General features: G+C 16.6%; 4 pseudogenes; 1 reads left to right on the top strand and 3 right to left on the bottom strand.

Annotated features, from left to right (window-relative positions):
* Window positions 1-263: 263 nt before the first annotated feature.
* LOC122522091 lies at window positions 264-1409 on the bottom strand (annotated as a pseudogene).
* A 2531-nt stretch (window positions 1410-3940) lies between these two features.
* Window positions 3941-5626, top strand: LOC122522090 (annotated as a pseudogene).
* Window positions 5627-8494: 2868 nt separating this feature from the next.
* Window positions 8495-9171, bottom strand: LOC122522562 (annotated as a pseudogene).
* Window positions 9172-9250: 79 nt separating this feature from the next.
* On the bottom strand, window positions 9251-10766 carry LOC122522089 (annotated as a pseudogene).
* Between the last annotated feature and the right edge of the window lie 1035 nt (window positions 10767-11801).

Below are 11801 nucleotides of genomic sequence, written 5' to 3'. Positions count from 1 at the left end.
ATTAATTAAAATTTAAAATTTAATTAAATAAAATAAATGATTATTTAAAGTATTAATAAGTAAATAAAATATATTTATTTGTTAATAAAATTAATTTATTTATTAAATAATTAAAAATTAATTTTTTTTTTTAAAATTTAATAAATATGAATTTTTATGCGTAAAAAAATTTAATGTAAAGAAATTAAGTTAAAAGTTAATAGAAAATTTTAATATTTCTATTTTATATTTTCAAAATATATGCTTTATAGCTTATTAACTATTTAATTATTTTTGTAAATAATTGTAAATCAAAGTTTATTGAATTGATTAACTGATAAAAAATAAAAAAAATGAAAAATTGCGTAAAATTGAGTTAATTCAATATAAGGGGATTTAATTTCTTGTCTTCCCAATCAAGTTAATATAAAGAATGTTGATACTAATATTCAAAAATAAATTTTATAAAATAAGTTAAAATGTGTTTTATAAAACTTGGGATTTGATAAGAATGGTATAAAAAATAAAATTAAAATTGATATAAGTAAAGCAATAACTCCACCTAATTTATTAGGAATAGCTCGTAAAATTGCGTAAGCAAATAAAAAATATCATTCAGGTTTAATATGAATTGGAGTTATTATTGGATTAGCTTTAATAAAATTATCTGGATCACCTAATATATAAGGATTTTGTAAAGTTAAAATAATAATTGAGATTATTAAAATAATAAATGTAATAGAATCTTTAATAACAAAAAATTTATGAAATATAATTTTATTTAAATTACTATTAAGTCCTAAAGGATTAGTGGATCCTGTTTTATGAAGATATGTGAGATGAATAATGACTAAGAATAAAATAATAAATGGTATAATAAAATGTAATGAATAAAATCGATTTAATGTAGGGGAATTAACTGAAAATCCTCCTCAAATTCATTCAACTAAATTTATACCAATATAAGGAATTGCTGATAATAAATTTGTAATTACAGTTGCTCCTCAAAATGATATTTGTCCTCAAGGTAAAACATATCCTAAAAAAGCTGTTATTATTGTTAATAAATAAATTGTTACTCCAATAAATCATGTTTCAATAAGATTAAATGATTGATAGTAAATATTTCGTCCAATATGTAAATATAAACAAATAAAAAATATTGATGCTCCATTTATATGTAAAATTCGTATAATTCATCCATAATTAGTATCTTGTATAATAGTTATAATATTATTGAAAGCTTCATTTATAGATGGAGAATAATGTATGGATAAAAATAATCCTGTAATTAATTGAATTATTAAACAAAGTCCTAATAATGAACCAATATTTCATCATATATTAATATTAATTGGAGTTGGTAATTGAATAAAAGATTTATAAATTAATTTGAATATTATATTATTTATAGTAATGGATTTGTTCATTAAATAATTTTTTAAAAATATAAGTTTTAATTATTAGATTTTCGTAAGGGTTTATTATTTATTAAACAAATTTTTGTAATTAAAATTAATATTAATAATAATAATAAAATTAATATAATTGTGAATATAAAAATTGGATAATCTAATAATTTATAAATATTTAATATATAATTGAAATTTCTATCAATTTTTAATGAATATTTAATTGAATTTAGATAATTTATTTTATATATTATCTTTATAAGATATGTTAATGCGATAATAAATAAGAGTATAAAATTTTTTTTAATGTTGGAAATTTCTATTTCATTAGCAATTAAGCCAATAAATATAAGAAATAAGATTATTAATCCTCCAATTATTATTAAAAAAATTAAAAATGGGTAAATTGATTCATTTATTCTATTAGATAAAAATATACATGAAAATGTTGTAAATAAGATTAATAAAATTATTAAAATAATTACAGAGATATTAACTGATAATAATAAATAAATTATGATTGAAACTATAATTGTTCAGATTATAATATTAAGAATATTAGTTTTATTCATTAATTTTTTTTTAAAAATAAAATATAAATAAAAATATTTTTGATTAATTTTTTATATTATTCAAAATGTAGTTTAATGAAAATATTAATTTTGGAGATTAAAGATATATTTAATTAAATATTTTTTTGAAGCTTTAAAATATAATTTAATTTAAATTTACAAAATTTATGTTTTTGTTTTAAACTATAAAGCTTTTGAAATAAATTTAAGATTTATTGATGTAAAATTATTATTAATATAGTTTATTATTAGAATGTTAAGAATTATAATATTAATTTTGTTTTTTTTAAGTTTGATATTGTTATTAAAATTTTATAATCATTTATTAATAATTTTATTGTCTATTGAATTTTTAGTAATTAGAAATTTAATAAATATTTATTATAATATGTATATAATAGATTATTATTTATTAATTTTTATAGTTATATTTGTTATTGAGGGTGTTCTTGGAATTTCTTTAATAATTATATTAATTAATTTTTATGGAAATGATTGTATTGAAAATTTAATATTAATTTTATGATAAAGTTTATATTAATAATAATTTTTAGAATGGGTTTATTTTTATTTAATAATAAATTTAATAAATTAATAATTTTTTTTACTATATTTTTTATAATATTATTTTTAAATATTTATTCAACAAATATAATAATTGGTGGAATAAATTTATTTTATATTGATTTATATTCTTTTTATTTAATTTTAATGAGTTTATGAATTGTTGGATGTTTAATGATAATAAATTTAAGTGAATTTTTGAAATTTTTAATTTTTTTAATAATAGTAATTTTATATTTGTGTTTTTTAACATCTAATATAATAATATTTTATTTAATGTTTGAAATAAGTTTATTACCAATTTTTTTTATAATTATATATGGAGGATATACATTAGAACGGTTTGAAGCTATAATATATATATTAATATATACTGTAATTTCTTCAATACCTTTTTTATGATTAATAATTAAATTATATATTGAATTTAAAAGTTTAATAATAATTTTTATAATATTTAAAATAATTGAATTAAGATCTTTAATTTATATAGTTTTTATTTTAACATTTATAATTAAAATACCTATTTTTTTATTTCATATTTGATTACCAAAAGCTCATGTTGAAGCTCCAGTTTATGGTTCAATAATTTTAGCTGGAATTTTATTAAAATTAGGAAGATATGGTGTTTTACGTTTTTCTCAAATTTTTTATATTGATGCTATTAAAATTAATTATATATTAATTTCTTTGAGAATTGTAGGTGGATTATTAGTTAGAATAATTTGTTTAATTCAAATTGATTTAAAAATATTAGTAGCTTATTCATCAGTTGTTCATATAGGAATTTTAATAGGGGGTTTAATAACTTTAATAAAATCAGGATTTTTAGGTAGATTAATAATAATATTAGCTCATGGTTTATGTTCATCAGGTTTATTTTATTTAGTTAATTTAAATTATGAATGTGTGGGAAGTCGTTTAATATTTATAAATAAAGGTTCTTTATCAATTAATCCTTCATTAGGAATGTTTTGATTTTTATTATGTTCATCAAATTTATCAGCTCCTGTAAGATTAAATTTAATTAGAGAAATATTTTTATTAATTAGATTATTATGTTGAAATTTAAAATTATTAATAATTATAATAATTTTATGTTTTTTTAGTGCTGTATATTCATTATATTTATTTAGATTTAGACAACATGGTATAAAAACTAATTTATTAATGAATTATAAGGTTATTAATTTAATGGATTATTTAATATTAATTTTACATTGATTACCTTTAAATTTTTTATTTTTAGGATTAGGAATATTTATAATTTAATTAAATTTAATTAGTTTAAAAATTAAAATTCTAATTTGTGGAATTAGAGATATATAAAATTTTATATTAAATTTAATTTAAATAAATTAATTAGTTAAATTAATTGATTAATTTTTTATTAATAATAAATTTATTATAATTATAAATATTATTTTATTATATATTATTAGAATTTTTATATTTATTTTATCTGTAGTATTTTTATTTAATAAAATAAATTTAATAGTAGAATTTATTTTTATAATTTTTAATTCTATACATTTAGAATTTTTGATTTATTTAGATTGAATAAGTTTAATATTTTTAAGTTTAGTTATATTAATTTCTAGATTTGTTTTGATATATAGATTAATTTATATAGAAGGAGATATAAATATTAACCGATTTTTTATTTTAGTTTTAATATTTGTTTTAAGAATAATTTTTTTAATTATTTGTCCAAATTTTATAGGTTTATTATTAGGATGAGATGGTTTAGGTTTAACTTCTTATTGTTTAATTATTTATTATCAAAATTGAAAGTCTTATAATTCTGGTATAGTAACAGTATTAATAAATCGGTTAGGAGATGTGAGAATTATAATAATAATTGGTTTATTTGTTATATTAGGATCTTGAAATGGATTATTTTATGATTTAAATTTTTTTATTTTATCAATATTATTATTGTTAAGTTCTATTACAAAAAGTGCTCAGTTACCTTTTTCAGTTTGATTACCTTTAGCAATAGCTGCTCCTACTCCTGTATCTTCATTAGTTCATTCATCAACTTTAGTTACTGCGGGAGTTTATTTATTAATTCGTTATAATTTTTATTTAATTTATAATTTTATAAATGAATTATTATTATTTATTTCTAGAATAACAATATTAATATCAGGATTAATAGCTAATTTTGAATTTGATTTAAAAAAAATTATTGCTTTATCAACTTTAAGTCAGTTAGGTTTAATAATGAGAATTTTAAGAATAGGAATAATTGATTTAAGTTATTTTCATTTAATTATTCATGCTTTATTTAAATCTTTATTATTTTTATGTAGAGGAATTTTGATTCATCAATTAGTTAATAATCAAGATATTCGTTTTATAGGTAATATTATTAATAATTATCCTTTTGTTAGTTTAATTTTTTTTATATCTACTTTATCTTTATGTGGATTTCCTTTTTTTTCAGGATATTATTCAAAAGATTTAATTATAGAAGTTTTTTTAATAAGTAAAATAAATATATTAAGAATAATAATATTATTTTTAGCTACTTTATTTACGGTATCTTATAGAATTCGATTATTAGTAATTGTTTATTTAAATAATAGAAATAAATTTAATGTTTTTATATTATTAAATGAAAATAATTTAATAAGAAGTTCAATAGTTTTATTATATATAAGATCATTAATAATTGGATATTATTTATTAAATTTATTTTCTTTAGAATTAATTATTTTAAGATTAATACAGAAAACATTTATTATTTATATTTGTTTAATTGGAATTTTAGTTGGAATTTTAATTAGAAAATTAAGTTTATTAAATTGATTAAAAGATGTTAAAATTTATTTAATAAGAATATGAGGATTAAGATTTTTTTATGAATTAATTAATTTTTATCCTTTAAAATATTCATTGATAATATATAAAAGATTTGATAAAGGTTTTATAGAGTATAGAATTACATATGGATTAAAAAATTTTATATTATTAAGATTTTTAAAATTTTTAGTTTTAAATTTTTTTTATTATTTAAATTTATTAATAATATTTATTTTATTGATATTAATAATAAATTTATTTTTTTATTTAAATAGCTTAATAAGAGTTTAATATTGAAGATATTAAGGTAATAATTATTTATTTTTAAATAAAAAAAAATAAATTATAAATAAATTTATAAATTATGAAATAAATTATTTTTTTAATGAAAATAAAATGTTTTTTTTTAAACTATATAAATCAGAAATAAAATGAATTTTATTCATTATTTAAAAAGTTAGAAGCTTTTATTAAGTTATTTCAATTGGAAAAATTAATTCAATTTAATTATTAACAATAATTTACCTCTATTTTGGTTTCAATTAAATTGAATTTTAAATGTTTTTAAAATAAAATTAATATGGGTTAAATTTAACCTTGAATTTAAGTCGAAATTAAATAAGAAATTATTCTTTCATATTAAAGATATACTTTAAATTTTTAAAATTATTTTTAATTGCAATTTAAATGTTATAAATTAACTAATATCCTAAAATTTGAAAATTTATTTTTATTATTTAATTCAAATGATTGATTGTTCATTTCATTCATAAATTAATCCAATGATTAAACATAAATAAATAATTAATATAGATAATGTTCAAAAATAAATAGTATTTCTTTTTAAAATAGTTGGAATAAATGGGAATAGAAGAATAATTTCAATATCAAAAATTAAAAAAATTAATGCAATTAAAAAGAATTGAATTGAAAAAGGTAAACGTGATGAAGTTAAAGGATTAAAACCACATTCATAAGGTGAGGGTTTTTCTCGGTCTTTATAAATTTTTATAGAAAAAAAAATATTAATTAATATTAAAATTAAAGTTAAAATTATTGGAATTAAAGATAATAAAATAATAGTAAAAATAATTTATTCTATTGAATAGTTATTTTAATTTTAAATTAAAAAGAATTAATATAAATTAAATTTACTTATATTATTAAATTATTAATAATTTTTTTAATTGGAAGTTAAATGTAATATTTATACTATATAAGTAATTTAAAAAATTATTTTTAAAAAGATCATCAATAAATTCAAGTATAAACAAATAATCAAACAATATCAACAAAATGTCAGTATCAAATTGCTGCTTCATAACCAAAATGATGATTTCTAGAAAAGTGATTATTAATTATACGAATTAAACAAACAATTAAAAAAATTGTTCCAATAATTACATGAAGTCCATGAAATCCAGTTGTTAAAAAAAAAATTGAACCAAAAATTGAATCTGCAATTGTAAAAGAAGTTTCAAAATATTCATGAATTTGACATAAAGTAAAAAATATACCAAGAAAAATAGTTTGTATTAAAGTTAAAATTGCATTGAAGTTTAATTTATTTATTAATCTATGATGTGATCATGTAATTGTAATACCAGAAGAAATTAAAATAATAGAATTTAATAAAGGAATTCTATAGGGATTTAATATAATAATGTTTTTAGGTGGTCATAATGATCCAATTTCAATTCTAGGGGATAAAGATGTGTGAAAATAAGTTCAAAATAGAGAAATAAAAAAAAAAATTTCTGAAACAATAAATAAAATTATTCCTAATTTTAAATTTTTAATTATTCTAAAAGTATGTATACCTTGAAAAGTTCCTTCACGAGTTACATCACGTCATCATTGAAATAAAATTAAGTTTATATTAATAAATGAAATAAATAATAAATAAATTTTAAATTGATAAAATATTTTAATAATTCTAATTAATATAAATATTAAATTAATTGATAATAATAAAGGTCAAGGTCTAATAGTTACTATATGGAATGGATGATTAGTTTTATGCATATTTATAATTCATTATAATATAAAGATATTAGTGTTATAAATACATAAGATTGAATGATTGCAACTGCTATTTCTAAAATAAATAATATAATTTGTGTTATATATAAAAAAAAAATTAAATTAAGATTAATTAAAATTCCGCAGGATCCTAATAAACATAAAAGTAAATGTCCAGCAATTATATTAGCTGAGAGTCGAATAGCTAAAGTTAAAGGTCGAATAATTGTTCTAATTGTTTCAATTAGAACTATAAATATTATTAAGGGGACAGGAGTATTTAAAGGAACTAGATGAGCAAAACATTTAATAGTATAATTTAATCAATTATAAATTATAATTCTTAATCATAATCTTAAAGATAAGGATAATGTAATTGATAAATGTCTTGAAGGTGTAAAAATATAAGGGAATATTCCTAAAAAATTTATAATTAAAATTATAAAAAATAATGTTAATAAATTAATTACTCTAAAAATTTTATTTTTTTTTAATATATTAAATTCTTTAAATAAAAAATTATTAATTATTATTCAAAATAATAAATTTTTAGATTTTTTTAACCAATATTGTTTAGGTATAAGAATTAATGGTAATAATATTCTTAATCAATTTAAAGAATAATTTATAGATGTTGATGGATCAAAAATTGAAAATAAATTTGTCATTAAAAGTTAAAATTTTCATAAAATTTTATTTATGTTATTATTAATATTTTTATTATTATTATTATTATTATTATTATTATTATTATTATAATAATAATTTTTATTAGTAAACTTTATTAAAAAATTAAATTGAATTATTATAGTAAAAAAAATAATTAATGTAATAAAGTAAAGTATAATTCATTTTAAAGGTCTAATTTGTGGAATTTAAGTCATAAAATTGAATTTATGATTATAATTTTAATTTATAATTTTTGATTTTGACTTTTTTTTAAAAAATAATTAATAAATAAATTAATGATTAATTAATAATTTTTATTATAAAGTATAAGTTTTTATTTATAATTTTTAATAGACATTTAAATGTTATTTTTTAACTAACTTTATTATAATTTTAAATCATTAAGGATTAATTTTTTATAATCATTTAAAGTTTAAGAGACTTTTACTTCTATAAAGTTTCTTAATGAATTAATTTTTATTTATTCAGTTTGTAAAATTTTTAATTGAAGTTGATTCAATTATAATAGGTATAAATCTATGATTTATACCACAGATTTCGGAACATTGACCAAAAAATAAACCTGGTCGTATTATAAAAATAAAAGCTTGATTTATACGTCCAGGAACAGCATCAATTTTAATTCCTAGTGCTGGAATAGTTCATGAATGAATTACATCACTTGAAGTTGTTAAAAGTCGAATTGGGGTATTAAAAGGTAAGATAATACGATTATCAACATCTAAAAGACGAAATTGAGAATTATTATTTAAATTAAATGGGATTATATATGAATCGAAGTTGATATTTTTATAGTCAGAGAATTCATATGATCAATATCATTGGTGACCAATAGATTTAATTGATAATATTGGTGAGAAATATTCTTCTGTTATATATAAAATTTTTAGTGATGGAATTGCAATTATGAATAAAATGATTATTGGTGCTAATGTTCAAATTGTTTCAATGAAATGTTCATTTATTAAGAATCGATTAGTAATTTTATTAAAAATTAGGAATAAAAATATATATAAAATTAATGTGGTAATTAAAATTAATATTAATATAGAATAATCATGAAAAAAAATTAGTTGAGTTATGTTTGGTGTGTTGGAATCTTGAATATATAAATTTAATCAAGTTTGAATTTATAAAAAAAGATTTTTATATAAATCTTTATATTTGATGTTTAAGATCAATGCACTAATTTGCTATTTTATAAATTATAAGTTGATGGGATTTCTCTATAAGTGTGAAAAGATGGGGGGAAAGAATGGAGTCATTCTATATTTGTTGCTATGTAAAATTTAAATAAAATTAATCGTTGTCTTATAAAGCTTTCTATAATAATATATATTAATAAAATTATTGATAATGTTGATATAATTGAACCTAAAGTAGATATAATATTTCATGATAAATATATATCAGGATAATCTGAATATCGTCGAGGGAATCCTGCTAAACCAAGAAAATGATGTGGAAAAAATGTTAAATTAACACCTAAAAATATTGAAAAAAATTGAATTTTTAATAATAATTTGTTTAAAGATAAACCAAAAAATAAAGGGAATCAATGGATAAATCCTGCAATAATTGCAAATACAGCTCCTATGGATAAAACATAATGGAAATGTCCAATTACATAGTATGTATCATGAAGAATAATATCAAGAGATGAATTTGATAAAATAATTCCTGTAAGACCTCCTATTGTGAAAAGGAAAATAAATCCTATAGATCAAATTATTGCTGGTGAAAAATTTAATTTTGAGCCATAAATTGTAGCTATTCAACTAAAAACTTTAATTCCTGTTGGGATAGCAATAATTATTGTTGCTGAGGTAAAATATGCACGTGTATCAATATCTAATCCAACTGTAAATATATGATGAGCTCATACAATAAATCCTAAAATTCCAATTGATACTATAGCGTAAATTATTCCTAAAGATCCAAAAATTTCTTTTTTTCCTGTTTCATTGGTAATAATTTGTGAAATAATTCCAAATCCTGGTAAAATTAAAATATAGACTTCTGGATGTCCAAAAAATCAAAATAAATGTTGGAATAAAATTGGATCTCCACCTCCTAATGGGTCAAAAAAAGATGTATTAATATTTCGATCAGTTAATAGTATGGTAATTGCTCCAGCTAGAACAGGTAAAGATAATAAAAGTAAAATTGCAGTAATTAAAACTGATCATGTAAATATAGGTAAAAAATTTAATGAATGAGTTTTAATATGTATATTTAAGATTGTTACAATGAAATTAATAGCTCCTATAATTGATGAAATTCCTGCAATGTGAAGAGAGAAAATAGCAAAATCAACTGATGATGAATTGTGACCTATATTAGATGATAAAGGTGGATATAAAGTTCATCCAGTTCCTACTCCTATATCATTAATATTTCTAATAATTAATAATATTAATGATGGTGGTAATAATCAAAATCTTATATTATTTATTCGTGGGAATGCTATATCTGGGGCACCTAATATTAAGGGAATTAATCAATTTCCAAATCCTCCAATTATAAATGGTATAACTATGAAAAAAATTATAATTAATGCGTGAGCTGTAATAATTGAATTATAGATTTGATCATTATTAATAATTGATAAAGGTGTACCTAATTCTAGACGAATAATTAATCTTAATGATCTTCCAATTATACCAGCTCATAGACCAAAGATAAAATATAAAGTTCCAATATCTTTATGATTTGTAGAATAAAATCATTTTGACATAAATTTTTTTAATTTTAATAGTTTATATGAAAATGTTAAATTGCAAATTTAAAGAAAATTAAATTAATTTTAAGATTTATAAAATTAATTATTTATATATTTAACTTTGAAGGTTAATAGATTAATTTGATCTTAAAATCTTTTAATTTATTTATTTATTTATATAAATTTAAATATTAAGAATAAAATTGCTAGAAATAAAAAAATAAATATAGTTAGTCTATAAAATGAATTTTTAATTTGTGGATAATTTGAAATTCAAAATTTATTTTTTAATGAGAATGATAATTTTATTTTAATTAATAAATTTATATAAAAAATTAAAGTTGAAATTGATAAAATTAATAATATTAATCTAGTAAAATTATTGGCGTTAATAATTATAGTAGTTAATATTTTAATTTTAATAAAAAATGTAAGAAAAGGTGGTAAAGCACTAATAATTAATAAATTAAAAATAATTGATGGAATAGTTCATTTTATATTTATTATTGATAAATTATATAATTCATAAAAATTATTAATTTTTAATTTATTAAATAATAAACAAATAAAAATTATTGAAGTTCTGTATAAAAAGAAGTATAGTAAAAATAAGTATTTATCAATTATGATAATAAATAGTATTCATGCTGAGTGATTAAGTGATGATAAAGTTAAAATTTTTTTTATATTAATTTCATTAATACTTAAAATTGTAGTTATTAGTGATGAAAAAATTCTTGAAGTGTAAGTAATTATTATTAATAATAAATTATCTAATGAGTGAAAATATATATTAAATAATAATAGAGGAATAATTTTTTGTGTAGTTGATATAAAAAAAATTGAAATTCAATTTAATTGTATATTAATTAAAGGTATTCAAAAAAAAAATGGAAATATATTTATTTTTATAATTAACAATAATAAAATTAATGCATTTAAATAATTAATATTATTATTTTTATTATAAATTATTAATAAAATTAATGTTAATCTTGAAAAAGATTGAATAATAAAATAATTTAAAATAAT

Source organism: Polistes fuscatus, unplaced genomic scaffold, assembly GCF_010416935.1.
Source record: "Polistes fuscatus isolate 324 unplaced genomic scaffold, CU_Pfus_HIC Scaffold5, whole genome shotgun sequence".
Classification (NCBI taxonomy): domain Eukaryota; kingdom Metazoa; phylum Arthropoda; class Insecta; order Hymenoptera; family Vespidae; genus Polistes; species Polistes fuscatus.
Note: the sequence above shows the minus strand (reverse complement) of the source record. Positions and strands in the feature narration are given on the sequence as shown.